Source organism: Pantherophis guttatus, chromosome 12, assembly GCF_059756535.1.
Source record: "Pantherophis guttatus breed Tessera chromosome 12, ASM5975653v1, whole genome shotgun sequence".
NCBI classification, from domain to species: Eukaryota; Metazoa; Chordata; class Lepidosauria; order Squamata; family Colubridae; genus Pantherophis; species Pantherophis guttatus.
In genome coordinates, this window is record NC_142074.1 from 11,481,682 (window position 1) to 11,509,457 (window position 27,776).

The 27,776-nt window shown below is 42.7% G+C and overlaps 1 long non-coding RNA gene across 2 annotated transcripts in view; it reads right to left on the minus strand.

Moving 5' to 3' along the window:
- The window catches only part of LOC132711966 (uncharacterized), a 79,065-nt gene that overhangs the window by 32,989 nt on the left and 18,300 nt on the right, over positions 1–27,776 (minus strand). For both annotated transcript variants that reach the window (XR_009622672.2, XR_009622671.2), the window contains exon 2: positions 2,836–3,042. This is a non-coding gene — a long non-coding RNA (uncharacterized LOC132711966). The remainder of the gene's footprint in view (positions 1–2,835; positions 3,043–27,776) is intronic.

Sequence of the window (27,776 nt, forward strand, 5' to 3'; positions counted from 1 at the left end):
ACCAGTAGCCTCTCACCGGCCAGTACACTCACATAGAGAGGGGCTCCTCAGGGTGCCGTCGGCCAAACAGTGTCGACTGGCGGCCCCCAGGGGGAGAGCCTTCTCTGTGGGGGCACCTGCTATCTGGAATGAGCTCCCCCCCGGAGATACGGAGGATCCCGGATTTACGCACCTTCCGCCGTGCCCTCAAGACCCATTTATTTCAACAGGCTGGCCTGGCCTAACTTCCCTTTTAATTGTAACTTTTAAAATTGGTTTTAAAACATTAGGGGTGTTTTAAATTGTTTTGGGCCAAATTATTTAATGGGTTTTTATTTTGTCTTTTAAATTTTGTAGTTTGTGTGTTTTATCTTTCTGGCTGTTTACCGCCCTGAGTCCTTCGGGAGTAGGGCGGTATATAAATCTAATAAAATGAAATGAAATGAAATTAAACAACATATGCCGCTTGCATATGTTTGTTGATGGTATCTTACCATCTCTGTTTTGGATGCGTGTGAGGTCGCCAGCCATTGACTTCTAGTTGGTAGGCAGTCCTGGCAACAGTGGAAGGTGCTGCTCTCTGGACATGTCCATACCAGCACAGCCAGCCTTCTCTCATCTTTTCTATAATTGATGCCACACCAAAATGTTGTCGAATGGTGTGATTTGTGATGTGGTCAAGAAGGGAGATGCCCGATACCCAACAGAGCATTTGTACTTCCCTGGCATGGAGAAACTCCTTTGGCAGATATAGTTGACTAATCCAGGGGTCAGCAACCTGCGGCTTTGGAGCTGCAGGTGGCTCTTTCAACCCTCTGCTGCGGCTCCCTGTCACTCAAAATATACGTCACAATCGCCAATGTGCGACACCCGCAGGCATGTGATTTATTGAGCTTTTCAACCGCTGGTGGGCCAGCCATGAATAAATCCAAGAAAAGAAAAGTTTCAGAAGAAAACAGAATGTTTAATTCAACTACATATGCTAGTTTTGTGCCTGCTCAAGAAATAGTCAGGCATGGGAAGGGTTTTGTGGCTCCCGATGTTTTCTTTTCTGTGGGAAATGGGTCCAAATGGCTCTTTGAGTGTTTAAGGCTGCAGATGCCTGGACTAATCTAATCTTGGTAGTAAGACAATTGTTCCTGGTCTCATTCATTGCTCCATATTTCTTCCCCCCAAAGTTGAAGGAACAATAAAACAGGGCTACCATCTCACAGCAAAGCACACAGTTCTTCCAGCCAGGACATACTGTACATTGAAAAGACATTCCTAAACTACCCAAATTAATTTCACAGGATAGCTGCAATGCCATCTGAATCTTGTTCTTCTTGGCATTATCGCAAAGGGCATTAGCAGAATTATGAAGCCTTCTTCAGCCGCTATAAAGGACTGTTACTCTTCATCATCAAATCATCATTTAAAAGTTCAAGCAAAGGCAATGTTTTCCGGCAGGCATTGCCAAGTTTTGACTATTTAACCAGCGGAGATGACTAAGGACTGCAGAGATCCATTGCAGACTTTTTGAAATAACAATTTTTTCCTAATAAGCAGTGCTTCTATTGAGCAGTGCTCAATAGAAATTCCATTTTTTCCCAATTATATCTACCCAACCCACCAGAGAGGGGAGGCAGGGAATCAGGGGTGGGATTCAGCCGGCTCAGATGAGTTTGAGTGAACCGGATGCTAATTTTACATCTGGTTCGTTAAATCGGTAGTTGCAAGGATGGCTGGCTTCACCCACTCTTCCCAGGAATCTCCACATGGCCTGTTTTGGATGCCAGGTAAGTGCAGCGCCCATGTGGAGGCTCTGAGACAGGGGTCAGCAAACTGCGGCTCTGGAGCCGCATGTGGCTCTTTCACCCCTCTGCTGCGGCTCCCTGTCAACTCAAAATATGCATCACAACCACCAATGTTTTCAACCCCTGGATAAATCCAAGAAAAGAAAAGTTTCAGAAGAAAACAGAACATTTAATTCAACTACATATGCTAGTTTTGTGGCCGCTCAAGAAATAGTCAGGCACAGGAAGGGTTTTGTGGTTCCCGGTGTTTTCTTTTCTGTGGGAAATGGATCCAAATGGCTCTCTGCGTGTTTAAGGTTGCAGACCCCTGCTCTGGGAGGATGAAATACGGGCCTCCTGGAAGTTCCAGAAGTCAGGAAACGTGCCCATTTCCGGCCTCCGGAGGACCTCCCTCCTGGAGGCTCAAGGAAAGTCTCTGGAGCTTGGAGAGGGCAAAAATGCCACCCCACCATGGTGCAGGAGGCCGAGTAGGCCATGCCCAGCATGGCCATGCCCACCCAGCAACTGGGCAGAGAAGCAGTTGCTAAAATTTTTGAATCCCACCCTGCAGGGAATGCTATGTGTCCCTTCTCCTAAGTAGGTCCATCTAGCAGGACCAAGAAGAAGGGCCTTCTCTGTGGTGACTCCCTCCCTGTGCAACATCATCCCCACAGAGATAAGATCGGCCTCCATTTTGACACAGCTTCGAAGACCCAGAAGACCTGGTTTTGTCAGGGGAATCACCCCAGTTGTTAAATTAGGGACACGTTAAGTGAATCTGGCTTCCCATTGAGTCTGCTTGTGAGAAGGTCGCAAGAGGGGATCATATGATCTCAGGGACGCTGCAACCGTCATAAATAGGAACCAGTTGCTAAGGATCTGGATTTTGATCACATGACTACGGAGATGCAGTAAGTGTGGTATTCAGCCGGTTTGGACTAGTTTGGGCGAACTAGTAGCTCCGACGATCAGCTGGCCCCACTCACCCATAACCGCTCTATCTAGAAAGATGAGCTGCTTTCTAGCTCATCTCAATCGCGCGGCACAGCTGATTTTTCCACCCCCTCACTGTTCTACTTACCGTTGCTGACTTGGAAGGTAAGCAGCTGAGCTTCCAAATGCTCCATTTTCAGTGCTGCATGCAGGCACCTGAGGCGTACCCCTGCTCACCGAACCAGTTGTTAAACTGGCAGAATTCCACCACTGCATAAGTCCCTTTTTCCAGCACCGTTGTAACTTCGAACAGTCACTAAATGAACTGTTGTAAGTCGAGGACTACCTGTATAAACTAATAACAAAATAATTTGTTTAGAAATTGCTTGGAGAAAAGCGTGTTTACCATTTACAGGGCCAGATCATTCCTTTTTTTTTATCATCAAATGCTTCTTTCTGTTATTGTTTCCTTGGTGCCTACTGGAATTGTTATCCGGGGTGGCTAATTTGTAAATTGTTTGCTTCAAACATAGTAGTGATGGGCACATTATACCCATATATTTCTCTCCCGACATGGTTTATGGTCAAGGATGATGTTATCATCCAGGGTACATAGGAGATGCTAGGCTGAGGAAGAAGAGCCAGATTCCAAATAATTACTATCACTCCTTCTTCTATAAAGAACAGTTAAAAGCTCCACAGCAAAGTTCATTTATACATCTGGCAACCTTTAAAGCCCCAAAGAAAGTGCTACCATTCTCTGAAGAGCTTTTTGGTGAAGCAAGCAGAATTATGAGCAGCAGGAGAAATGCTGGTAATTAACACAAGTATATGTCTCTATCTTGCCAGCTGACAGAATGAAGCCTTGAACTAGCTCCGAACGAAATATTGAGGAAGGAAGGAAGGAAGGAAGGAAGGAAGGAAGGAAGGAAGGAAGGAAGGAAGGAAGGAAGGAAGGAAAGAAGGGAGGGAGAGAGGGAGAGAGAGAGAAAGAAGGAAGGAAGGAAGGAAAGGAGGGAGGGAGGGGAATAAAGAGAAAGAAGGAAGGAAGGAGGGAGGGAGGGGAATAAAGAGAAGGAAGGGAGGGAGGGAGGGAGGGAGGAGGGAGGGGAATAAAGAGAAGGAAGGAAGGAGGGAGGGAGGGGAATAAAGAGAAGGAAGGAAGGAAGGAAGGAAGGGAAAGGAGGGAGGAGGGAGGGGAATAAAGAGAAGGAAGGAAGGAAGGAGGGGAGAGAGGGAGAGAGAGAAAGAAGGAAGGAAGGAAGAAAAGGAGGGAGGGAGGGGAATAAAGAGAAGGAAGGGAGGGGAGGGAGGGAGGGAGGGAGGAAGGAAGGAAGGGGTGAACTCTAGCATTAAAAATCAAAACCGGCAATAGAAAAAGGCAAATACCCGTTTTTCTCAGAGGATGATTGGCCTAATTTATCATTTTAAGAAGCACTAACTATAACTGTATATCTATATATATCTATATAGTATGTATGTATGTGTATATATATAGATGTGTATGTATAGTTAATATTTCGGGTTTCTTCCCGTGTAATTGTGGATATATCCCTAAAAGGGTAGAAGCGACGTTTCGGCAGAATCCCATCTGCCATCATCAGGCTTATGCCAGTAGTCATTTTGCACTAACATGATGTGTATATATATATATGTGTATATATATATATATATATGTATGTATTTATGTATATATATATATATATATATATATATATATATATATATATATATATGTATGTATGTGTGTATATATATATATATATATATATATATATATATATATATATATATATATGTATGTATATATCTGTGTCACACACACATACACAGAGAGAGAGAGAGTATAACTCATAACTAACATATCTTTCTTCTTCCTCAGATGACATTTTTAAAAAGAATTATCTCCCATTTCCAGCTATTTATACCAGCTTCTGGGGTATCTTAAGCAACACACCAGATTGTGGGGGGCGGGGGGGGCGGGGAGGGGGAGACACATCAAAGTCAGAAGGATTATGGATTCCTTTCCCCTACTGCTCATCAATTCATCCCCATCAGATTAACGTTTAGTCCTTTAAGACACTGGAAAGGTCTCCCCTCAGACCTTATCCGCAAGACCTAGAAATGCCAGCTGCACTTTCCTATTTTTTTTTCCCCCTGGCTATCTAAGGGACTGAATAAATTCATGGAGGAGAGAGTCTATCAAGGGAAATAGAGGAGTCAAAGGGGAGAGAGATTTCCCATCCGCCCCTTGCAAGTTATTTATTTATTTATTTATTTGCACATATTTATATGCCGCCCTTCTCCCAAAGGACTCAGGGCGGCGAACACAAGCAAAAACATACAATAAAAATCCGAATTAAAGCCAGTTAAAATCAAATAATAATAAATAATAAAACCCAAGAATCTAAATCAGCCCATTTGTTGAAATAGCCAAGTCTTCAGGCCTCGACGGAAGGAACGGAGATCAGGCGCCCTCCGGAGCTCAGTGGGTAACTCGTTCCAGAGGGTAGGGGTGCCCACAGAGAACGCCCTACCCCTGGACGTCGCCAGACGACATTGTCTGGTCGACAGTACCCTGAGGAGAGCTGCCCTGTGAGAGCGGACAGGACCCAGAAACTCTTCATGGGTCACCAATTCCGGACTACAGCCATCCTTGGCCCTGATCCAGTGGAGATATTCTGATGGTGTTAGAGTCAATAATGCTCGGCCAGTTGGACTGATGCTCTGATTCAACAGTTCCTGACTGTAGGTACAAGGGTGCTATTCAGCAGGTTCTGACAGGTTCTGGAGAACTGGTAGCGGAAATTTTGAGTAGTTCGGAGAACCGGCAAGTATCACCTCTGGCTGGCCCCAGAGTGGGGTGGGAATGGAGATTTTGCAATATCCTGTTCTGACCTAGGCTTCCTTAGAAAGTACACAGCACAATCTTAGTCCTGGCAAACCTCTTTAATTCATATGGCTGTGAATTATTATCATTCCCAGTCCGAAAGGCTTCTCAAACAGTCTATCAGGGGAGTGTTTACAAACACCCACCTTATCTCCCTTGGAATGCTGCCAGAGAACTAATTGCCACACGCAAGGCAAGGTCAAACTTAGCACAGAGTCAAGCAGAGCTTTTCTAGAGCTTTTACCGACCAGATGAACTAATTTCTTCCTGCAAAAACTCACGTCCCGTTCACTTCTCTTTTATGTCTTATGGGAGGGGTCAATCATCTCCAAGCCTTACTCCCAAGTCAACCCTGTTTTCTTAATTGTTCCTGTCTTCTGGCAGCTCTGCGCATATGCACTCTGGGAACAGGCTCCCGCTGTTCTTCTGCCTTGCTGATGTCAGGCTCCAGAGACTCCAGAGGCAGCAAAAAACTACCAGATGGCCCTGGCCCCCTCTCTGCCTCTGACTCGGAGCCCTCATCAGAGCCTTCCCCAGACTCCAGGACCAGTCCATGTTGCTCCCTAACCTCCTCACCTTCCAAATCTGCTGCCAGTTCTGCTGGCTGCTGGCGGGCCACAACATATCCTTCCCTCAGGAGTGGGGAGGGAATGGGATTTTGCAATATCCTTCCCCTGCCACGCCCACCAAGCCACACCACGCCCACCAAGCAACACCTACAGAACCGGTAGTAAAAATATTTGAATCTCACCACTGTGTAGGTACTTACCCTCATTTTGGAAAAGAGGCATTTCCCAATAGTAGAGTGCCATCTTCACACTGAGAGGGCTCCAAATTTAGTCTGGGAATGACCAAAGCTCAGAAGAGCCACTGCTATTCAGCATATAAACAACGCTTAGCCAGACACACCAATTATCCGGTTATAATGTGAAACAGATTCCTATTGTATGTACTGTATCTATCCTCACTTGGAGAAAAGCCATCGCTTAATAGTAAGAGATAGATTTCTGATAATGAGGTTAAGGAGGACCCGATAGACTTGTTGACCCTTGCCCTTCCATTTAGATATGATACCTAGGTGACCTTGTCTGACCTCAAAAAAGCTGAGGGCAGCTGAACGGGACATTCAGTACCTGAATGAAGGTCTACCAGGAAATCTGAAGCTACGGGTCAGTAAAAAATAAAATACCAGAAGTAAAAAGAACATCTCAGAAGGAAGCAACCTAATATTTATTTTATTCATGGCTTCTCTGGTTGAACAGTTTGTCTGGGACACGTACAAAATATGCTCTAGACTTGACTTTCCTCATCATTCCTGATATTGACTGGAGATCAGTGCTGAAATGCTACCGGTTCGCACCAGTTTGGGCGAACCGGTAGTGATAAAAACTACCAGTTCAGGCAACTCGGTAGTAAAAAAAAAAAAAAGCTACTGATTGATCCGAACCGGTATTTCCAACGATCAGCTGGCCGCTTGATTTATATTAGCTAGAAAGCAGGAAATCCTGCTTTCTAGCGAATCTAAATCGCACAGCACAGCTGTTCCCCCACCTCGCTGTTCTACTTACTTTGTTAAGCCTCCTTTTTCCGTATGAAGCGTGTATTTGGCGCACACTGCGCATGTGCAGGCAGAAAACCGGTGGCAATCCATGGAGGATTTCACCACTGCTGAGGATCCATGTTAGATTTGACCATCTGCTCCTAACATTTTGGGTTCCCAAAACTTGATCTGTTTCTGTTGTATCGTTGGCCACTGATGCTGCCTTCCTATCATAATTGCATCTAATTCTTGAAACATAAACTATAGAAGAGCTTTTATAATTCTCTGATAAAGTTAGTGTAGTGAATACCAGAGCTCTTTAAAGTTTTTCATTAAATGTTGGAGAACTGCGTCAAATTACAACAGAACCGGCCTTCTGTTTTAGTTCCCCAAATCAAGAGCTCCTATAGCTAAAAGATTTCCTGAGCTGTTCTGCCCCAGCTACGGACCCCAAAGAACGCAGCACACACAAAGTCCGTTCAAACCTTAGTTTATTAAATAAACCAGTTTTTTACAACAGCTGTTAATTAATTGCATTAACAGCCGCCAAGAATTCAAAGAATAATACTGAAAGCTTACTGTGGTTGGCAGAATGCCCAGAAGCAATTTGCAGGAAGCTGATAAGATAAGCAAGACAAGACACGAAGGTATGTGAATGAAGTTGTTCCCTGCAAATTGCTTCAGTCAGCGTTCCTCCTTAAATAGGCTAAGGGAGTTAGCCCCAAACCTTACTCTCGAGGAGACCTTCTCCTGAGGAGCCACTCCTGCCTTTTGGCAGCTCTGCACACCCATGCATCAAGAAGAGGCTCCTCCTCTTTGCCCTCTTCACTTAATGGAGCTTCTGGAGGTTCTGAAGGCCCTGGATGAAACCCCGCCTCTGGCACCACATCTTCTCCAGCCTCCTCATTGTCTGACTTGAGCACCAGCTGCACAGGCTGCTGGCGCAGCACCACACCAGCCTCCTTGCTGTCAGAATCAGCTACTAGCTGCACAGGCCACTGACGGGCCACAACAGGAGCATTCTTAGGTCCCTTATTATATTACTATCAAGCCCAAGACAAAAATTGTAATATTTTAATGTCCCCTAAAGGCGAGCCATCAAGGAAAGCTTCCGAGTGCCTTTAAAACCTGCAAAGAGCAACTGGAGCAAATACAGGTAGTCCTTGAATGATGACCACAATTGAGCCCAAAATTTCTGTGGTCAAGCGAAACTCGTTTCAGTGAGTTTTGCCCCATTTTATGACCTTTCTTGCCACACGTTGTTAAGTGAATCACTGCAGATGTTAGGTTAGTAACATGCTGGTTAAATGAATCTAGCTTCCCCCTTGACTTTGCTCGTCGGAAGTTCGCAAAAGGGGATCACGTGACGTGACCCCGGGACGTTCCAACCGTCATAAATATGAGTCAGTTGCCCCAAGCATCTGGATTTTGATCCTGTGATCTGAGGGGATGCTGCAACCATCGTAAATGTGAAAAACGGTCATAAGTCCCTTTCTGCCGTGCTCTTGTAACTTCGGTCACTAAATGAATTGTTGTAAGTGGAGGACTATCTGTATGGAATTCTTCATACCTTCCTCCACCACCACCCTTCCCCAAACAGAATGAAAATATCATCATGAAATGTTATTTAAGAAGGAGGGAGGAGAAAACCCAGTTTGGAAACCAGCATAAAAGATGGGGAAAGGGGAAAGCTAACCAATTTAAAAATTAAACCCAAGGACATGGCAAATAAATGTTAATGAGAAACAAAGCCCCTATGAACAGGATGGGAGAAACCCCTTAAGATTCAGGGCTTCTTTCAAAGTTAGTTTATCATCAATCTGGCCTATGACATATAATAACTAGTAATGTTTTGAAGGTTATTTGATAGCAAGTTCAACGGTGTAGGTGACTGCTAGTGTGAGCTGAATGTTAATGACTCTCCAGGGAAATCACGCTGGTGGAAAAGAGGCAGGAGGAAAGATCCAGAAGCTTACATTCGAATGCAAAAGGGAAAAAAAATAAAAATAAAACAAAACACAGATGCCAAGAGCCAAAAGTTGACTATTTATCTCATCGGAGCATCAAATCAAACGAACTGCTTGCAATCAAATATATAATGCATTCAAACAGATAAATGTTCAGGCAGAAAAAGAAAAAGAAAGAAAGAGAGAGAGAGAGAGAGAAGGAAGGAAGGAAGGAAGGAAGGAAGGAAGGAAGGAAGGAAGGAAGGAAGGAAGGAAGGAAAGAAAGAAAGAAAGAAAGAAAGAAAGAAAGAAAGAAAGAAAGAAAGAAAGAAAGAAAGAAAGAAGCATTTCCAGAAAAGAGAAGGTTACGTGTTCGGATATCCAAACTGAAAAAGGTTTAATTCATTGGGAAAAAATTCCTGTACTGAAGTGAATGAAGGATGGCTAGGAACTACCCTATTAAGCCACGATTAAACCGTTCTGATTCCCTTCAGCCGTTTTGGCTGCCCCGTTTAGCAGAAGCTCACAGCATTTAGATGAACAGAGACAAATGGAACTATTTATTTCTAATCTGTATTGGTCATATTATATATCCCATTGTAAGCCCACACAATCTGAAGTCAGCATAAAAAGCACCCAAAAATGACATTTTGGCTTGCATTTTACTACATCCTGTGCATTTTTCTGTACCTGTATTACCTGCAAAGCAGTGATGAAATGCTCCTGGTTCGGACCGGATCGCCCGATCCGGCAGGTGGTTTGGAGAACCAGTAGCAAAAATCCCTGCCCCCCCCATGCCCAGCTGAGCCACGCAATCATCAGAGGTTTTTTTTTTTTTACTTTTAAAAGCATTTTTTCTACAACCTCTTCGGCAGGAAAAAATGCTTTTAAAAGTTAAAAAAAAACGCCTCTGATGATCGCGCGGCTCATCTGGGATCGTCAGAGGCTTTTAAAAGCATTTTTTCTACAACCTCTTCAGCCAAAGAGGTTGTAGGAAAAAAAAAGCCTCTAAAAGTCTCTGACGATCCCAGCTGAGTTGCCTGATCATCAGAGGCTTTTAAAAGCATTTTTTCTGCAACCTCTTAAGGTTGTAGAAAAAACGCTTTTAAAAGTAAAAAAAAAAAAATTGGCCACGCCCACCCAGTCACATTACCCCACACCACCACCACCAAGCCACGCCCACAGAACTGGTAGTAACAAATTTTACATTTCACCACTGCTGCAAAGTATATTTTTTTAGACTTTGGGCTTTAAGTGAATAGGTATATTAATTCTCAAATTGGCAAACATATTTTTTTTAAAAAAAAAATTCCCTTGAATGTGATAAAAAGGAGACTAAACTTCAGTCCTACTTCTGTAGAGATACCATTGCTTCACTGCCCACCAAATTAATTCGTTTAGTCATGGAAAAACACATTTTTTTTTAAAAAAAAAAGGTGTCTATTGGCCAGAAGATATTTTCCAGACCTTCTGAGGGTTGCAACTCAGTGGTGGGTTGCCCCCCCGGTTGTGAACCGGTAGTAAAACCGGTGGGAGGCCCCGCCCACCATCCTGGATGTCATCATCGGCAATCTGCGCATGTGCAGAAGCATGCACGATCCCGTTACGAACCAGTAGTAAAGGTAAGTAGAACCCACCCCTGTTGCAACTAAGAAATAGTTGCATTTTGCCTGTGAAAACCTAACAAGTACATCAAGAGATATTTTTCCCTCTCTGAGCTATTGCGCTAAACCTGCAAAATATATCAAATTAAGTTTTGACAACAGTCCTTTTTTTCAGTTGCTGAACTCAACTCTACTAGGACGACAAAAATTCCTTGCATCCAAAGAGAAGCTACAAAGAAGATTTATTTTTCACTCAGTTAGGTCTTCCTCCAAGGATCAATGAGAGAGGGGCTAGTTTCTTCATATGCAGTAATTGATTGATTGATATTTCATTCATTCATTCATTCATTCATTCATTCATTCATTCATTCATTCTTCCTTTCATCTCCCCCCACCCAAGAAGCAACTTCTATGGGGATACAGCAGTGGCTTCATAACCGGATGTCCAGTTCAGCGATCTGGTGTTGCTATAACTGTCTGGTTTGGTTCTGCAACCCAACAAGACAGACACAGACTTCAGAGGATAATTAGAACTGCAGAAAAAACAATGGCTACCAACCTGCCTTCCATGGAGGACCTGTCTACTGCACGAGTCAAAAAGAGGGCTGCGAAAATATCTACAGACCCCTCACATTCTGGACATAAACTCTTTCAACGCCTACCCTCAAAACGACACTATAGAGCAGTGGTCCCCAACCCCCGGTCCGCGGACCGGTGCCGGGCCGTGGAGTACCTGGCACCGGGCCGCGCAGCGGCCGGGGGACATGAACGCTGCAGCGCAAAGGCTCCTGGGCCGTGCGCAAAAGCTCCTGGGCCGTGCGCAATGGGCCGTGCGCAAAAGCTCCTGGGCCGTGCCCCCACCCCTGCGCGCGCTCAGCGGGCTGCGGCGATAAAAAGGTTGGGGACCACTGCTATAGAGCACTGCACACCAGAACAACAAGACACAAGAATAGTTTTTTCCCGAATGCCATCACTCTGCTAAACAAATAATTCCCTCAACACTGTCAAACTATTCACTGAGTCTGCATTACTATTAATCTTCTCATCGTTCCCACCACCCATCTCCTTCCACTTATGACTGTATGACTGTAACCTTGTGGCTGGTATCATTACGATTTATATTGATATTGTTTCCTGATTGCTATTTGTACCCTATGACCATCATTAAGTGTTGTACCTTATGATTCTGGAAAAATGTACCTTTTCTTTTTATGTACACTGAGAGCGTATACACCAAGACAAATTCCTTGTGTGTCCAATCTCACTTGGCCAGTAAAAACTTCTATTCTATTCTATTCTATTCTATTCTATTCTATTCTATTCTATTCTATTCTATTCTATTCTATTCTATTCTATTCCATTCCATTCCATTCCATTCCATTCCATTCCACTCCACTCCACTCCACTCCACTCCTTGACAGGATGTGAAGTAGGTCCTCTCTGCCAGCAGGAGTAGGACAGATTTGTCTTAGCGGGATGAGGTGATTCATCTGGTAATCAAGACAGTCTCCAGATACTAGGGTTCAAAATTTGCTCCAGCTGAGAACATAGTCATTCGCTGCCCTTACAATGTAGCCCAAGTCTAGTATTCTCACCCACCCTAGAAGCTCAAAAATCAGATTTTGCTTGAGTCTGGACATGCATTTAAGACTTACAACTCCACTGCATAACTCTTTCAGAAAAGACTGGATTGATCCAGATCTTTAACCCTGGTTTGTTCGTTTGTTTTGAGCTGAGAACTTTAAAAAGCTAACTTTTCAGCATGGAGGAACAAATTGTGAGGATATTATTACATTAATATTTAATTGTAGAATATCAGGGGAGAGAATTCTCCTTCATGTCAAACGGATTAACACCTTGCTTTTAAGAAGAGTTATATATTCCCGACTTACGTCATTAATGGGTTTAGGTTATTAAAAGCAAAATCAGACTTCACTTTTGCGCAAAACAAGGAGAGAAAGTGGGTTTTCTGGAAGCCACAGCATATTTGCAGTGACATGTAAATTTGCTGCTTGCAATACATAATTTTCCCCGTGATGCTTTCTATGGATAAATGGTGAAAAGTTTCACAGCGTTCCTCCTTTTTTATAAGGTAATCCGTTTGCAATATTACGGTGCTTTTTTCATAAATCTGCTGAAATGGATTTTATCGACAATCCGCTAACTCATAATTCTTCACAGCGCCAAGATTTTCTTATTGATAAACTGCAACCCATTTAAAACTTTCCAGATTATTCAGCCAAGATTATATTGCATAGGGACACAATATACTTTTCATTTCACAAAATCAACCACAACAATCATAACAACTTGGAAAAATCCATCCGTCTGTCTGTGTGTGTGTGTCTGTGTTATATTCAGGCATATACCAAGGGATGGGAAACACAACATTGTTAAGATTCCTACACTTAAAAGAATGTAATTATTAACCAGAATAGCTCCGTTCTACAATTATTCCATTTCCCTGCCTGTGGGTTGTTTTTCATTATTGTTGTAAAAATGACTTGAGAATTCTTCCTGCACAACTGCAGGTGACACAAAACACAGGATGTCATTAAAAAAATAAAAAACAACAACTTTCCATGACCTTCCACACATTTATCTGGATTGTTACTTTCTAAGAAGATCAGGAAACTAAACAAGCAAGAAAAACTAAGAGAGAAGGAAGGCATTATTTAAATCTGTTAGGAAATAATAATTACCTAACTTGTTGGGTTGGCTATATATAAACCCTCAATATAGCTTTAAGACTGTATTGCTGTATTGCATCATACTGTGTCCTGATTGGTTAGCTCTGTAGCCAATGTCCTTAAGAGGAAGCTTGAAACATGGTTTGTTTCTCTTTGCTGATCGTTACTACTCTTTGCTGTGTTGCTACTGTTAGCTACTGTTTATTGTGTATGACTACGACAACTGGTAAGAAGACTTTGTTATTGGGATATCCCTGGACTATTGTTTTACTATCTACTGCTTTATCTGTGTATGACCTGGACTGTTTATTGGACTGTGCCAATATTACTATTTCTTAAAAGTAAACACAACTCAGTGTATCTGTGTGTTGGCTGTTTATTCGCAACTGTTCTCAGTTGCTTTCATGTGCACACCCTTGTTACTCTAGGGTTGCTCTGTGAATTCCTTAACAAAATCTATGTTACGTATTACAGGTAGTCCTTGGGTTATGACCACAATTGAGCCCCAAATTTCTGTGGCTAAACGAGACATCTGTTCAGTGAGTTCTGCCCCATTTTACGACTTTTCTTGCCACCGTTGTTAAGTGAATCACTACAGTTCTTAAGTTAGTAACACGGTTGTTAAGTGAATCTGGCTTCCCCATTGATTTTGCAGAGAGCAACACAGCAACACAGAGTTGCAGTTTGTCAACAGAAAAAAGGCCCAGAAACTTGTGAATGAGATTTCACAGAACCTAGGGCTGTAGAACAACTAAGTTGAGCGGAGCCTCCCGCCACTGCCACTAGCAGTTTGCCCAAACCAGGGTGAACCAAAAACGTCATCAAAAAAGCACAACAAAGAATTTTCTTTCTGCGCCAACTCAGAAAGCTCAAACTGCCCAAGGAGCTTCTGATACAGTTCTACAGAGGAATTATTGAGTCTGTCATCTGCACCTCTATAACTGTCTGGTTTGAGAGCTGTTCCTACTGGGTATCCTACCTGATAAATATTAGCAAGGAAAAAGTTTATCTAATAATACGTGTAATAACATCTGCAAGGATCGTCTATGCACAAAATTGGAAAGCGGAGAAAATACCTTTGGAAGAAGAAGTAATAAAAAAAAATCTTAGATTGTGCAGAAATGAATAGATTATCTTTGATGATTAAAGATAGAGAAAACTCAGAATATTTTAAAATATGGAATGATTTTTATTATAGGTTGGAGAAGAGATATAAATGATTAATTATATAAGTATGTAAAAATAAGTGATGAGTTGAATATTATGTTAGTGATGAATTGATATTGTGGACTGGATAAGGATCAAGACAGAAGTAATGACAACTATACAGAAAAAGAAAGAACTTTGGAAGATAACACTGAGATGTCACAGAGAAGAGAAAACTGATGTATTAAATGTTTATTTGTCTAAAAATTAAAAAAACTTTTTTAAAAAAAATATATATAACTGTCTGGTTTGGTTCTGCAACCCAACAAGACAGACACAGACTTCAGAGGATAATTAAAACTGCAGAAAAAACAATTGCTACCAACCTGCCTTCCATTGAGGACCTGTATACTGCATGAGTCAAAAAGAGGGCTGTGAAAATATTTACAGACCCCTCACATCCTGGACATAAACTGTTTCAACTCCTACCCTTAAAACGACACTATAGAGCACTGCACACCAGAACAATTAGACACAAGAACAATTTTTTCCTGAACGCCATCACTCTGCTAAACAAATAATTCCCTCACCACTGTCAAACTATTTACTAAGTCTGCACTACTATTAATCTTCTCATCATTCCCACCACCCATCTCCTTCCACTTATGACTGCATGACTAACTTTGTTGCTTATAAATCCTTACGATTTATATTGATATTGTTTCCTGATTGCTTATTTGTACCCTATGACTATCGTTAAGTGTTGTACCTTATGATTCTTGACGAACGTATCTTTTCTTTCATGTACACTGAGAGCCTATGCACCAAGACAAATTCCTTGTGTGTCCAATCACACTTGGCCAATTTAAAAATTCTATTCTATTCTAAATTCTATTCTAATCAGTAGAAACCCACCACTGATTATAATGATTAAGATGGTGTTTATATGTTAACACTTTGGACACCTAGAAAACATACCGTTCAATGTAGAAATGGAACATGTGCTATATAAAACAATAAAAAATATTTATGACAAAAAAATAAAAATAACACCAGCACAGCTTCCCCCCCCCCCACCAAAAAAAAAGTAGAGAATGTGCGGGAGATAAATCAACATGGCCGATGGATGGACAGACGGACAGGCAGGTAGGCTGGCAGATGGACATCTCCCCATAGACACTCCATGAAGAATAGCATCCTTCATTCTTTATGGCATTCTTCAGCATTCCAGTAGAAAACATTTTAAAATGCTTTAAAATAGCCAAAAAATGCCTATTGTTAAACCGGCTCGATTCCATCGGATGCTGCCTTCGTGAAAGACATTTATCCACCCAGCTTGGGTTTCTATCAAATGTGCCACCCCTGACACAATAGATTAACACACCCCTTCCACCACCGCCCAATGAGGATCTCCCCAGCCCTGAACCCGTCCTCTGTGTGGTCTTTAAAGACCGCTCCTTATCAACTCTCTTGTTATTATTGTGCTCGGTTTTAAAAGGACTAAGCCAAGCTATCCCTAGTCTCCAATCTTTAGAGCTGTTGTCAGGACAAATTAATTTCTGTGGAAACCCACTGTGACTTCGATACCATCTAGGAAATGTAGAATTAATGGAGTCCCTGTTCAGCAAACTGTGTGTGTGGCTGGCAAGAGAGGGGAGAAGGGTTGGGGGCGGGGGGGAGGAAGAGGGTGAGAAGCATTGTGAACAGGCAGAGGGGAGAGGGGCGGAACTAAACAAAGCCAATAAGGTGTTGGAAAGAGAATCTGCAGTTTGTTTGTTTGTTTGTTTGTTTGTTTGTTTTTTTGTTTGTTTGTTTAAGAAATTACAGATGCCACTCTCCGAGCCAGCTGGCTTGGCCCCAGCATCCCACAAAATTCTTCTGTTTCTATTCCATCCAATACCGGCAGGATTCAGACGGCTGTTTGGCCCACATGGGGACATAACCATGATATCTGTGTCATGGCTCGGGAAGTACAGATCTCCGTAGGATGGAGAAAAATGTGGGTTTTTTGGAGCCTGAATTGAGTGACATGACACAGGCAAGGATGGAATTCAGCCGGTTCGGACCGGTTCAGGAGAAACAGTAGTGGTGACCTGCAGGTAAGCCCACCCACCCGCCACGGCACTATGCCATCCTATTTAGCCACGTTTTCTAAGCCGCGCCAGCAAAGCGCAAAGGTCCCCCTCGCACATATGTGCTAGTCATTCCTGACTCCAGGGGGCAGTGCTCATCTCTGTTTCAAAGCTGAAGAGCCAGCGCTGTCCGAAGACGTCTCCGTGGTCATGTAGCCGGCATGACTAAACAGCAAAGGCGCACGGAATGCTGTTTCCTTTCCCAACAAAAGTGGTCCCTATTTTTCTACTTGCATTTTTTACGTGCTTTCGAACCGTTAGGTTGGCAGAAGCTGGGACAAGTAATGGGAGCTCACCCCATTAGCACTAGGGATTCGAACCGCTGAACTGCCGGCCTTTCGATCGACAAGCTCAGCATCTTCGCCACTGAGCCACCGCGTCCTTTCTCCCTTATATAGACAGTAGCAATAACCCTGCTGGCTCATCCTCAGTTCATCAGCCTGGTCCACAGTCTTTACAGCAGCTGGTCAGCTTTAAATCTGCATTACCCTGAGAAGGAGCTTCTTGGATGAGAAGCAAAACGTCTTCAAAGAAAAACCAGAAACTCAAGTTGCCTCTTGTAAAAAAGCACTTTTGGGTTTTCAAGGGGAAAAAAACCCTGTTATCTTTTGAAAAGCACCTTTCAGCAAAATGGCACATGTAAAAATCGGGTGGGACTTGCTGTTGTGACCTAGACTTCCTGAGTCAGTAAAACACACGAGTAGTCCCAAAAACCTCTTTAATTTCAACGGCTGTGAATTCTGTTCATTCACAGATGAGTCCCAGATAGTTGTAAAAAGTCCTTCGGGATAAGGCTGATAATCACCCACCTTTATTTCCCTTGACACGCTGCCAAAGATCTAATTGGCAAAGCCGCACCAAGTCCAGAATCAAGCAGAGCTTCAGACTTTAAACTGCACAGAATTAACAGTGTTGCTTCCTGCAAAGGCCCACGTGCCTTTGCTCGTCTTTTAAGTCTTATGGGAGGGGCCAATCATCTCCAAGCCTTACTCCTAAATTGTCCCTTTTGTTTTAACTGTTCTTGCCTTCTGGCAGCTCTGCGCATGCGCGCACTGGGAACAGGCTCCTCCTGTTCCTCTGCCTCGCTGAGGTCCTGGAACTCTGGAAGCTCTGGAGGCAGCATGTACCTCCCAGATGGCCCTTTCTCTGCCTCCGATGCAGAGCCCTCATCCGAGCCTTCCCCAGACTCCAGGACTGGCCCATGTTCCTCCCCAACCTCCTCACTGTCTGACTCTGCTGCTGGCAGACCACAACACTTGCCTTGCAATGACACAACCCTGCTTTCATGAAAATAATTCGTTTGACCAACCCCTGCAGATGTCACATTTCACCCACATTTTCTTTTCCTTGGGAAGAAATCCTGAAAACAAAACTTCTTTCCTCGAATTTAGTGAGAACTGGCAGGGAAAAAGAACAAGGACTGCTTTACATCACCGCATTAATTTTAACTACTCTTTTGTAAACTGTTGCTGTTGTTATAATAATGTTTTGTTATTATTTTACCGAATGTCGTTTTCATTTTGCATCCCCACTTGGGTTTAACCAAGGAACCACTTTTTTTTTTTCCTGCTCAATTTGAAAATAAGCACCACTTGAATCTTTGGCTCTTCTGAATTGATATATTTCTTTCATTTCATGTTTTATTTATCGACAAAAATGTCCCTTTTTGCTACAAAGCCTCCAGGCAGGTTAGAATAAACCGAGTGGGGAAAAAAAACATGTAAATGTGAAGCCACAGCAATAACAAAGCTTACGAAGAAGCTACAGGGAGAGACAAAAAAAAACAAAAAAAAACAATGCAGCCTTATAACTAATAAAAAAAAGAGTAAACAAAATCTAGAAGAATCGGCAACTTATAAAACAATATTAAAAATTCAGAAGAATGGGTTCTTTTTTTAAAACAAAAAGTTAAAGATTTGTTTGAGTATGCTTCAGGGGGAAGGAATAGCAAGATGTTTGCCATTGACAGATGATGCTTTTTTAAGCTTCAGCCCTGGGATTCCATTGTGGTCCCCATCCATGTGATTGCCAGGATGAGCCCTGCTTAGCTTCCATGCCCAGACAATATATGCTACTATATACCGTACTTTGCATTTACGTGCTTTCTAACTGCTAGGTAGGAAGGGGCTGTTCTGTTGGTTAGAACAGTTTGATAAACCAGTTAGCAGCCAGGTTCAAAGGCAACATATTTCAACACACAGCCATGGGAAAACATGGTCTAGCACACGCTATTCCTATTCCTCCTTGCCATGCAACAATTGAAAACCTCCTGATCCTAGCTTTCCGTTACATCCTAACAAGGCATAAGATGGACAAAACCCCAGTCTGACTCTGAAAGCAATTTCAAATGATGGTTATAGAGCTCACCACATTGAACAGTGCCTGGCTCTTGAATCAGAACTGTACAGTAGTGGCCAAAATTGTGGAAACCTTTTGGGAAAAGTGTATTTTCTAAAACTAGCTAATCACAACACTTTTTTTTTTTGGAGTAGTACCATAAAATTGTATATCAATGGAAAGATAATTTAATCAAGAATGTAATACAATCACTTTTAGGAAGGATTTGCTATTAGAATAGCAGTTACAGTATAAAGAAAAAAAGTGAAACACGTAGAAAAAATGAGATATACAAAAATGATCACCATGTCAGTTAATACTTAGTTGGGTAACCTTTAGCAGGAATTACGGGCTTACAACGTCTTCCCATGGAGTGAACCAAGTCTTTTAGTTCTGCAGCTGTTATAATGTGAAACCAAGATTGAATGATTGCTTCTATTAACTGGGTTTTATTGCTGGGTCGCTTCTGACTAACAAGTTTCTTTAGTTGGCTCCATAGATTTCCAATCAGGTGAAGGTCTGGGCTATTCCCAGGCCATTCCAGCAGTGGAATAGAATTAACTTGAAACTCCCCCAAAAAAGTGGTGTTATTAGCCATCGAACCTCAAAAATACACTTTTCCCAAAAGGTTTTCACAATTTTGGCCACTACTGTAGATGATCCCAAGCCTTACAAATATGTAGTTGACATAACGATGATTATTGTGAATTTTATTGTTGGTCCTGGTTTCTGAGGGGGCTGGTTTTTCCTCCCTTATGATTTGAGAAGGATGAAAGAATTGTGATTTCCAGATCAGGAAAACCCACAGGAAACAAAGCTTACTGAGAATATTCTTTCTTTTCTCCACTCAATTCCCAGTGCAAGGAAACAAGGGGAAATCAGGGAAGTGGTCCAAGAAAGAGTTAAAAGACAGCAGAAACGAGCGAGGAAATTATGAGGAGTGTGTAGTTTTTAGAGTTAAAGGCTGTTTTTTTGAGAGTTATCCGAAAAAGCATGGAGAATGTAGGATGACCGCTCATCGGCCTTACAAATAGCATGAAATTTAGATGTAAGAGATCGGCCTCGTACCGGTGCCTACTCAGTTTTACTGCATATTTTAATTGTTTCGGTGCTTGTGTCCATTGACAAAATATCACTTGGATTTATCAATTTTAGCAAAAGATCGATGTGGGTTAACTGTCCTTCTGTGATGTGGAACGTCAATGTCTGATCGCATGGATGAGCATTCCTTACCTGTCAGGGGACTGTCAGAGAAAAGGTGCTTGACAGAGTAATCTAATCATCTAACTTTCAAACCATTACTCATGCGTAGGGGTGCAATTGAAGGCTGGAAGTGCACAATGGGATGCCCACACAACTTGGCATCAAATCTGGAAATGAGTGGCAGATTTCCACTTTTGGGCAAGAAAAAACAGCCAGAATTTCAAAACCTAGAAATTTGTAGAGAAGCTGCTTTAATCATGTGTAGAGAGTCATTTCTCTAATGCTCCTTCATAGAAAATAAGAATGGAATGGAATGGAATGGAATGGAATGGAATGGAATAGAATAGAATAGAATAGAATAGAATAGAATAGAATAGAATAGAATAGAATAGAATAGAATAGAATAGAATAGAATAGAATAGAATAACAGAGTTGGAAGGGACCTTAGAGGTCTTCTAGTCCGACCCTCTGCTTAGGCAGGAAACCCTATACCACTTCAGACAAATGGTTATCCAACATCTTCTTAAGAACTTCCAGTGTTGGAGCATTCACAACTTCTGCAGGCAAGTTGTTCCACTGATTAATTGTTCTGTCAGGAAATTTCTCCTTAGTTCTAAATTGCTTCTCTCCTTGGTTAGTTTCCACCCATTGCTTCTTGTCCTGCCCTCAAGTGCTTTGGAGAATAGCTTGACTCCCTCTTCTTTGTGGCAGCCCCTGAGATAGTGGAACACTGCTATCATGTCTCCCCCTTAGTCCTTCTCTTCCCTAGACTAGCCATGCCCAGTTCCTGCAACCGTTCTTCAAATGTTTTAGCCTCCAGTCCCCTAATCATCTTGGTTGCTCTTCTCTGCACTCTTTCTAGAGTCTCCACATCTTTTTACATTGTGGCAACCAAAGCTGGATGCAGAATTCAAAGTGTGGCCTTAACCAAGGCATTATAAAGTGGTATTAACACTTCGCGTGATCTTGATTCTATCCCTCTGTTTATGCAGCCTAGAACTGTGTTGGCTTTTCTAGCAGCTGCTGCAAACGGCTGGCTCATATATATAATAGGGTTGAAAGGCACCTTGAAGATCTTCTAGTCCAACTCCCAGGCATGGCAGGAGATCCTATATACAGTAGGTAGTCCTCAATTTATTTCATTTACTGACCAAAGTTGCAACAGCACTAAAAAAAAGAAACTTATGACCGTTTTTCACACTTACGACCATTGTAGCATCCCCAGGGTCATGTGATCAAAATTTGGATGCTTGGCAACTGGTTCATATTTATGACCGTTGCAGTGTTCTGAAGGTCACGTGATTCCCTTTTGTGACCTTCTGACAAGCAAAGTCAATGGGGAAGCCAGATTCACTTAACAACCGGGTTACTGCAAGGATTCACTTAACAACTCTGGCAAGAAAAGTCATAAGATGGGTCAAAACTCACTGAACAGATGTTTCCCTTAGCAGCATACATTTTGGGCTCAATTGTGGTCATAAGTCGAGGGCTACCTGTACTATTCTGGACTTTTCTTGGACTTGAGGGGATGGATACACGCGATCATAGAAAGAATAGTGGAAGAATATATAGTAGTGGCCAAAATTGTGGAAACCTTTTGGGAAAAGTGTATTTTTGAGGTTTGATGGCTAATAACACCACCTTTTTTTTTGGAGTTTCAAGATAATCCTATTCCACTGCTGGAATGGCCTGGGAATAGCCCAGACTTTAACCCAATGGAAAATCTATGGAGCCGACTAAAGAAACTTGTTAGTCAGAAGCGACCCAGCAATAAAACCCAGTTAATAGAAGCAATCAGGGATGAAATGCTACCCGTTCAGACCGGTTCGTCTGAACCGGTAGCAGCCGCGGCGCGTGGTTCAGAGAACCAGTAGCCACAGCAGCGCGAGGCTCCATCCACCTGCCCGATGTCATTACTTCTTGGCTTTAACGAGGAGGTAACCTCTTTTTTACCCTCTGCGCATGCGCAGAAGTCTTTGTGCATGTGCAGAGGGTCCAAGCATGCACGTGACGGGCGCACTTCTGAACCGGTAGGGAAGGTAAGAAGATTTCACCCCTGGAAGCCATCATTCAATCTTGGTTTCACATTAGAACAGCTGCAGAACTAAAAGACTTGGTTCACTCCATGGGAAGACGTGGTAAGGCCGTAATTCATGCTAAAGATTACCCAACGAAGTATTAGCTGACATGGTGAACATTTTTGTATATCTCATTTTTTCTATGTGTTTCACTTTCCCTTTTTATACTGTAACTGCTATTCTAATAGCAAATCCTTCCTAAAAGTTATTGCATTACATTCTTGTTTATCTTTCCATTGATGTATAATTTTATGGTACCACTCCAAAAAAAAAAAAAAAAAGTGGTGCTATTAGCTGGTTTTAGAAAATACACTTTTCCCAAAAGGTTTCCACAATTTTGGCCGCTACTGTAACAGAATAACAGAGTTGGAAGGGATTCCGGAGGCCCTCCAGTCCGACCCTCAACCCAAGCAGGAGACCCTGTGCCATTTCAGACGAATGAAATGTCATTATTTTATTTCATTTCGTCCATTTCAGTTTGGAAGAGAAGAGGGGAGAAATGCACAGCGGAGATGCAAAGAACCTTCACAATCTGCTGAAAACATCCCTGAACATGAAAGCAAAGCCGTGTCCCTGTGATACGACATGTTACACACATGAAAAGCGAGTAAAAGGCTGGGCAGCCTTTACTCAGCTCGACGAATTAATAAGCCAAATCAGGCTGCTGTTTATGCACGAAGCGTTTGCCAGCCGGAGATCGTTGGCAGACACAAAGGGGTTAGAGGTTCTGGGGGAAGGCAGCCATTCTCCTTTCCACCAGCAGGTTCTATGGGCATATCACAACAGGGGCTGGGAAAGGCCTCGCAGAGGCAGAGACCCAGAGGCCAAGAGGCACAGTCCATATGCTTGCGCAGATACACTTTCTGGCACTAGCAATTATGAAGCCGCACGCGCACAGTATTCCTTCGCCTGGCAGGGAGGCAGGCGGCAGGTTGGGTGGATGCCAAAAGCATGCCAAATTATGCTAAGGCTTTTTTTGCCGGCAATCAAGGGAGCCTGGTTTTACAGTCAAGAATGCGGGGGGGGTGGAAATTCAGGGCAATGATCAGTAGAGAAGGCTTGGACATGGCAAAAAGAGGAGAGAGAAAAGGAAGGGGGATGAGAGGAGAAGAGAGGGAGGCAAAGGTAAGGGAGAGGAGAGGAGAGGAGAGGAGAGGAGAGGAGAGGAGAGGAGAGGAGAGGAGAGGGAGGTGAAGGGAAGGGGGAAGGAGAGGGGCAGTGGTGGGATTCAAATTTTTTTACTACCAGTTCTGTGGGTGTGGCTTGGTGGGCGTGGCAGGGGAAGGGTACTGCAAAATCCCCATTCCCTCCCCACTCTGGAGCCAGCCAGAGGTGGTATTTGCCAGTTCTCCAAGAGTCTTTCCAGAGTCTCAGCATCTCTTTCAAAAGAACTGTTTCTAAACTGGTTAGTCCTAGAGGAGATCAACCCTGACTGCTCTCTAGAAGGCCAGGTCCTGAAGATGAAACTCAAATACTTCCACCTAATGAGAAGGAAGGACTACCTGGAGAAGAGCCTAATGCTGGGAAAGATGGAGGGCAAAACAGGAAGAGGACGGCAGAGAACGAGGTGGCTGGATGGAGTCACTGAAGCAGTCGGCGTGAGCTTAAATGGTCTCCAGGGGATGGTAGAGGACAGGAAGGCCTGGAGGAACATTGTCCATGGGGTCGCAATGGGTCGGATATGACTTTGCAACTAACAACAACAAGTTAGTCTTAAATGCATGTCAAGCAAAATCTGATTTTTGAGCTTCTTGGGTGGGTGAGAATACTAGACTCAGGCGACATTGTAAGGGCAGCGAATGACTATGTTCTCAGCTGCAGAAAATTTTGAACCCTAGTATTTGGAGACTGTCTTGAATCACCTCATCCTGCTAAGACAAACCTGTCCTACTCCTGCTGGCAGAGAGGACCTACTTCACATCCTGTCAAGGAGTGGAGTGGAGTGGAGTGGAGTGGAGTGGAGTGGAATAGAATAGAATAGAATAGAATAGAATAGAATAGAATAGAATAGAATAGAATAGAATAGAATAGAATAGAATAGAATAGAATAGAATAGAATAGAATAGAATAGAATAAGCTGGAGGGGACCTTGGAGGTCTTCTAGTCCAGTCCCCTGCTCAAGCAGGACAACTATACCATTTCAGACAAGTGACTGTCTAGTCTCTTCTTGAAAACATCCAGTGATAGAGCAGCCACGATTTCTGGAGGCAAGCTGTTCCACTGGTTAATTGTCCTCACTGTTAGAAAGTTTCTCCTTAATTCCAGGTTGCTTCTCTCTTTGATTACTTTCTAACCATTGCTTCTTGTCCTGCGCTCCAGAGCTTTGGAGAATAATTTGATCCCCTCTTCTTTGTGGCAGCCCCTCAAATAGAATACTGCTATCATGTCACCCCCTAATTCTTCTTTTCTTTAGACTATTTAGACTTTTCTTTAGTGCATTTAGATCTTTAGCCAAACCCAAATCCTGCAGCCGTTCTTTATATGCTTCAGTCCCCTGATCATCTTAGTTGCTCTTCTCTGAACTTTTTCCAAAGTCTCAACAGCTCTTTTGTAGTATGGTGACCAAAATTGGTTGCAGTATTTCTAGGGTTTTATAAAGCAGTACTAGTCAGGGGTAAAATGTTCCCGGTTCAGACCGGATCGCCCGATCCGGTAGTGATGGCGGTGAATGGTTCGGAGAACCGGTAGCAAAAATCCCTGCCCCCCCCCCATGCCCAGCTGAGCTGCACAATCATCAGAGGCTTTTTTAAAAATTATTTTTAAAAGCATTTTTTCTACAACATCTTCGGTTGAAAAAATGCTTTTAAAAGTGAAAAAAAAAAGCCTCTGATGATCAGGCAACTCAGCTGGGATCGTCAGAGGCTTTTAAAAGCATTTTTTTACAATCTCTTCAACCGAAGAGGTTGTAGAAAAAATGGTTTTAAAAGTTTTTTTAAAAGTTGGCCACGCCCACCCAGTCACATTAGCCCCCCCTCCCACCAAGCCACACCCACAGAACCGGTAGTAACAAATTTTACATTTCACCAGACTTGGAGGTCTTCTAGTCCAACCCCTGCTTAGGCAGGAAACCCTACACCACTTCAGACAAATGGTTATTCAGCATCTTCTTAAAAACTCCCAGTGTTGGAGCATTCACAACTTCTGGAGGGAAGTTGTTCCACTGATCTGTCAATTAATACCTTGATTCTATGCCTCTCTTTATACAACCCAGGATATACAAACCTAGGCTTATAGCAGGAGCTGCTACCAAATGAATAGCACCTAAGCTTACTTATGCAATCTTGCATCATAGCCAATTAATTAATGGATGAAATTTGCATGTGTCTGCATAGAAGGGGAGGAATGCATAAAAAAAACAATAGAGCTCCTTTTTTTGTTTTGCAATGATGCTGACTTGTGTGATTGCAGACATGAAGTTAGGGAATTAAGTGGGATGGGATCCTTTCTCCAAACATTAAGAAATGCCACTTCGGAACTTCTCAGCTGGTCTTTTCACAAGCATTCATCACATTTTTTTTTAAAGGGGAAAAAAAATCTGTTCAATGATTAATCAAGGCCACATTTTTAGGCACTCGGAATACATTTTAATCTATTACATTAATTGGTTAATCATACACATTTTGCAACCCTAATAATGGATCTGGAGTTTAGCAAGGAGCCAGACGGAAGTTAAGCTGTTTTCACTCCCATCGGGCATTGCTGGAGTTTCACAACATAAAACCTTCATAAAACTGTACTTCAACCTTGGCAGTTTGTTGCATTAAGGCAAAATCGCCATAGTTGGGCTGCAAAGATCAAGGCAGCCACTAGAGGGCAGGGAAGTGTTGGGTTTTAGATCTCCATTTGCTGCCCTCTAGTGCTCATCTGGATTTTTCCCCCCCGCCACCCAGATATAGTAGCTGTAATTAAGAGGGAGAAAGGATGAAGCCATAAAAAACTATAGAGTAAACCTTCTTGACTGTTGTGGGACTCCGGCGTAGGACTCTGCTACCGAATTGTGTGTGCATCTGTTTCTGGCAATCTTTCCAAAAAGCATGATCATGTATTTAAATTAGTCTTTAAGAAAAATCAATGCAGGAATGTCAAGCTTGTTAACTAGTCTGGCCTTCTAACACCACTGTTATCCTTCCTTTAGGAATTAAGCAACGTGTGCAAATACCTCCTGTTTCAGCAAAAAATATAAATGCAAGAGTAACTTGGATACAACCGTGTCCTCAGTGGCTAAAGAGACTGAATTGGGGATCTAGGGAGAAAAGAATATCGGCAAACAAAAATTAACATCTGACACCAAACAGAAAATCTTAGTACAAAACACACTTACTCCTATAGTGGTCATCTGAGATTTACCCCGGTAGTTGCTAATTAAACAATAACTCAGCGGGAAGAAAAATAAATAAAAAGAAACTGGAAAGTCAATTATAATGCACCCTTACATTTTAAGAAACCCTGCAAATCATTATCATTAAGTGAAGAACCTGTAGAAGAGCAGTAAGCTAAACTCTCTTTTTTATTTCTATTTTTTTCCCCCTAGGAAACAGACATGTACACATGTACGTCAATACAGATTTCATGACATCAGAGTGCAGAATATAGAATGCAAGAGAGGGGCTTTGCACCTGCGGACTGTTAAAAGACCCTTTAGATGCATTCAGAGTGAGAGCTTGGTAGTCTAAATGACCCAGAAACACGAAGGTAGAAAGAGCCATTGGGCCAATGAATCCAGAGTTTGGTGCAGGAAAGGCAATGTATGTCCCCAGTTATTGTTAAATTCTTCCTACCTAGTACCCTATTGGGAAAAAGGAAGAAAGAGAGGAAAAGGAGGAGGGACAAGGGAGGGAGGGAGGAAGTAAAGAAGGAGGGAGGAAGGGAGGGAGGGAGGAAGGAAGGAAGGAAGGAAGGAAGGAAGGAAGGAAGGAGAATAAAGAAAAGGAAGGATTGAAGGGGAATAAAGAGTAGGAAAGGAAAAGAGAAAAGGAAGGAAGGAAGGAAGGGGAGGAAGGAAGGGGAATAAAGAGAAATAAAGGAAAAGAGAAGGAAGGAAGGAAGGAAGGAAGGAAGGAAGGAAGGAAGGAAGGAAGGGGAGGAAGGAAGGAAGGGGAGGAAGGAAAGAAGGGGAATGGAGAGAAGGAAAGGAAAAGAGAAAAGGAAGGAAGGAAGGAAGGGGAGAAAGGAAGGAAGGGGAATAAAAAGAAGGAATGAATGAAGGGCAATAAAGAGAAGGAAAAGAAAAGAGAAAAGGAAGGAAGGAAGGAGAATAAAGAGAAGGAATGAATGAAGGGGAATAAAGAGAAGGAAAGGAAAAGAGAAAAGGAAGGAAGGAAGGAAGGAAGGAAGGAAGGGAGAGAGAGAGAGAAAGGAAGAAAGACCTATTACCTACAAAACAAATCACAGCCTTCTTCTTACTATCTTCCAAAAGCAGATTGACACAACCCACATCCTAGCATTTGCTGTCAACAAACAGCCAGGCGGCCTTCTGATTTGCCCGTTCCCTGCTAAGGCTACGAAAAGGCAAGGCTGCCTCTT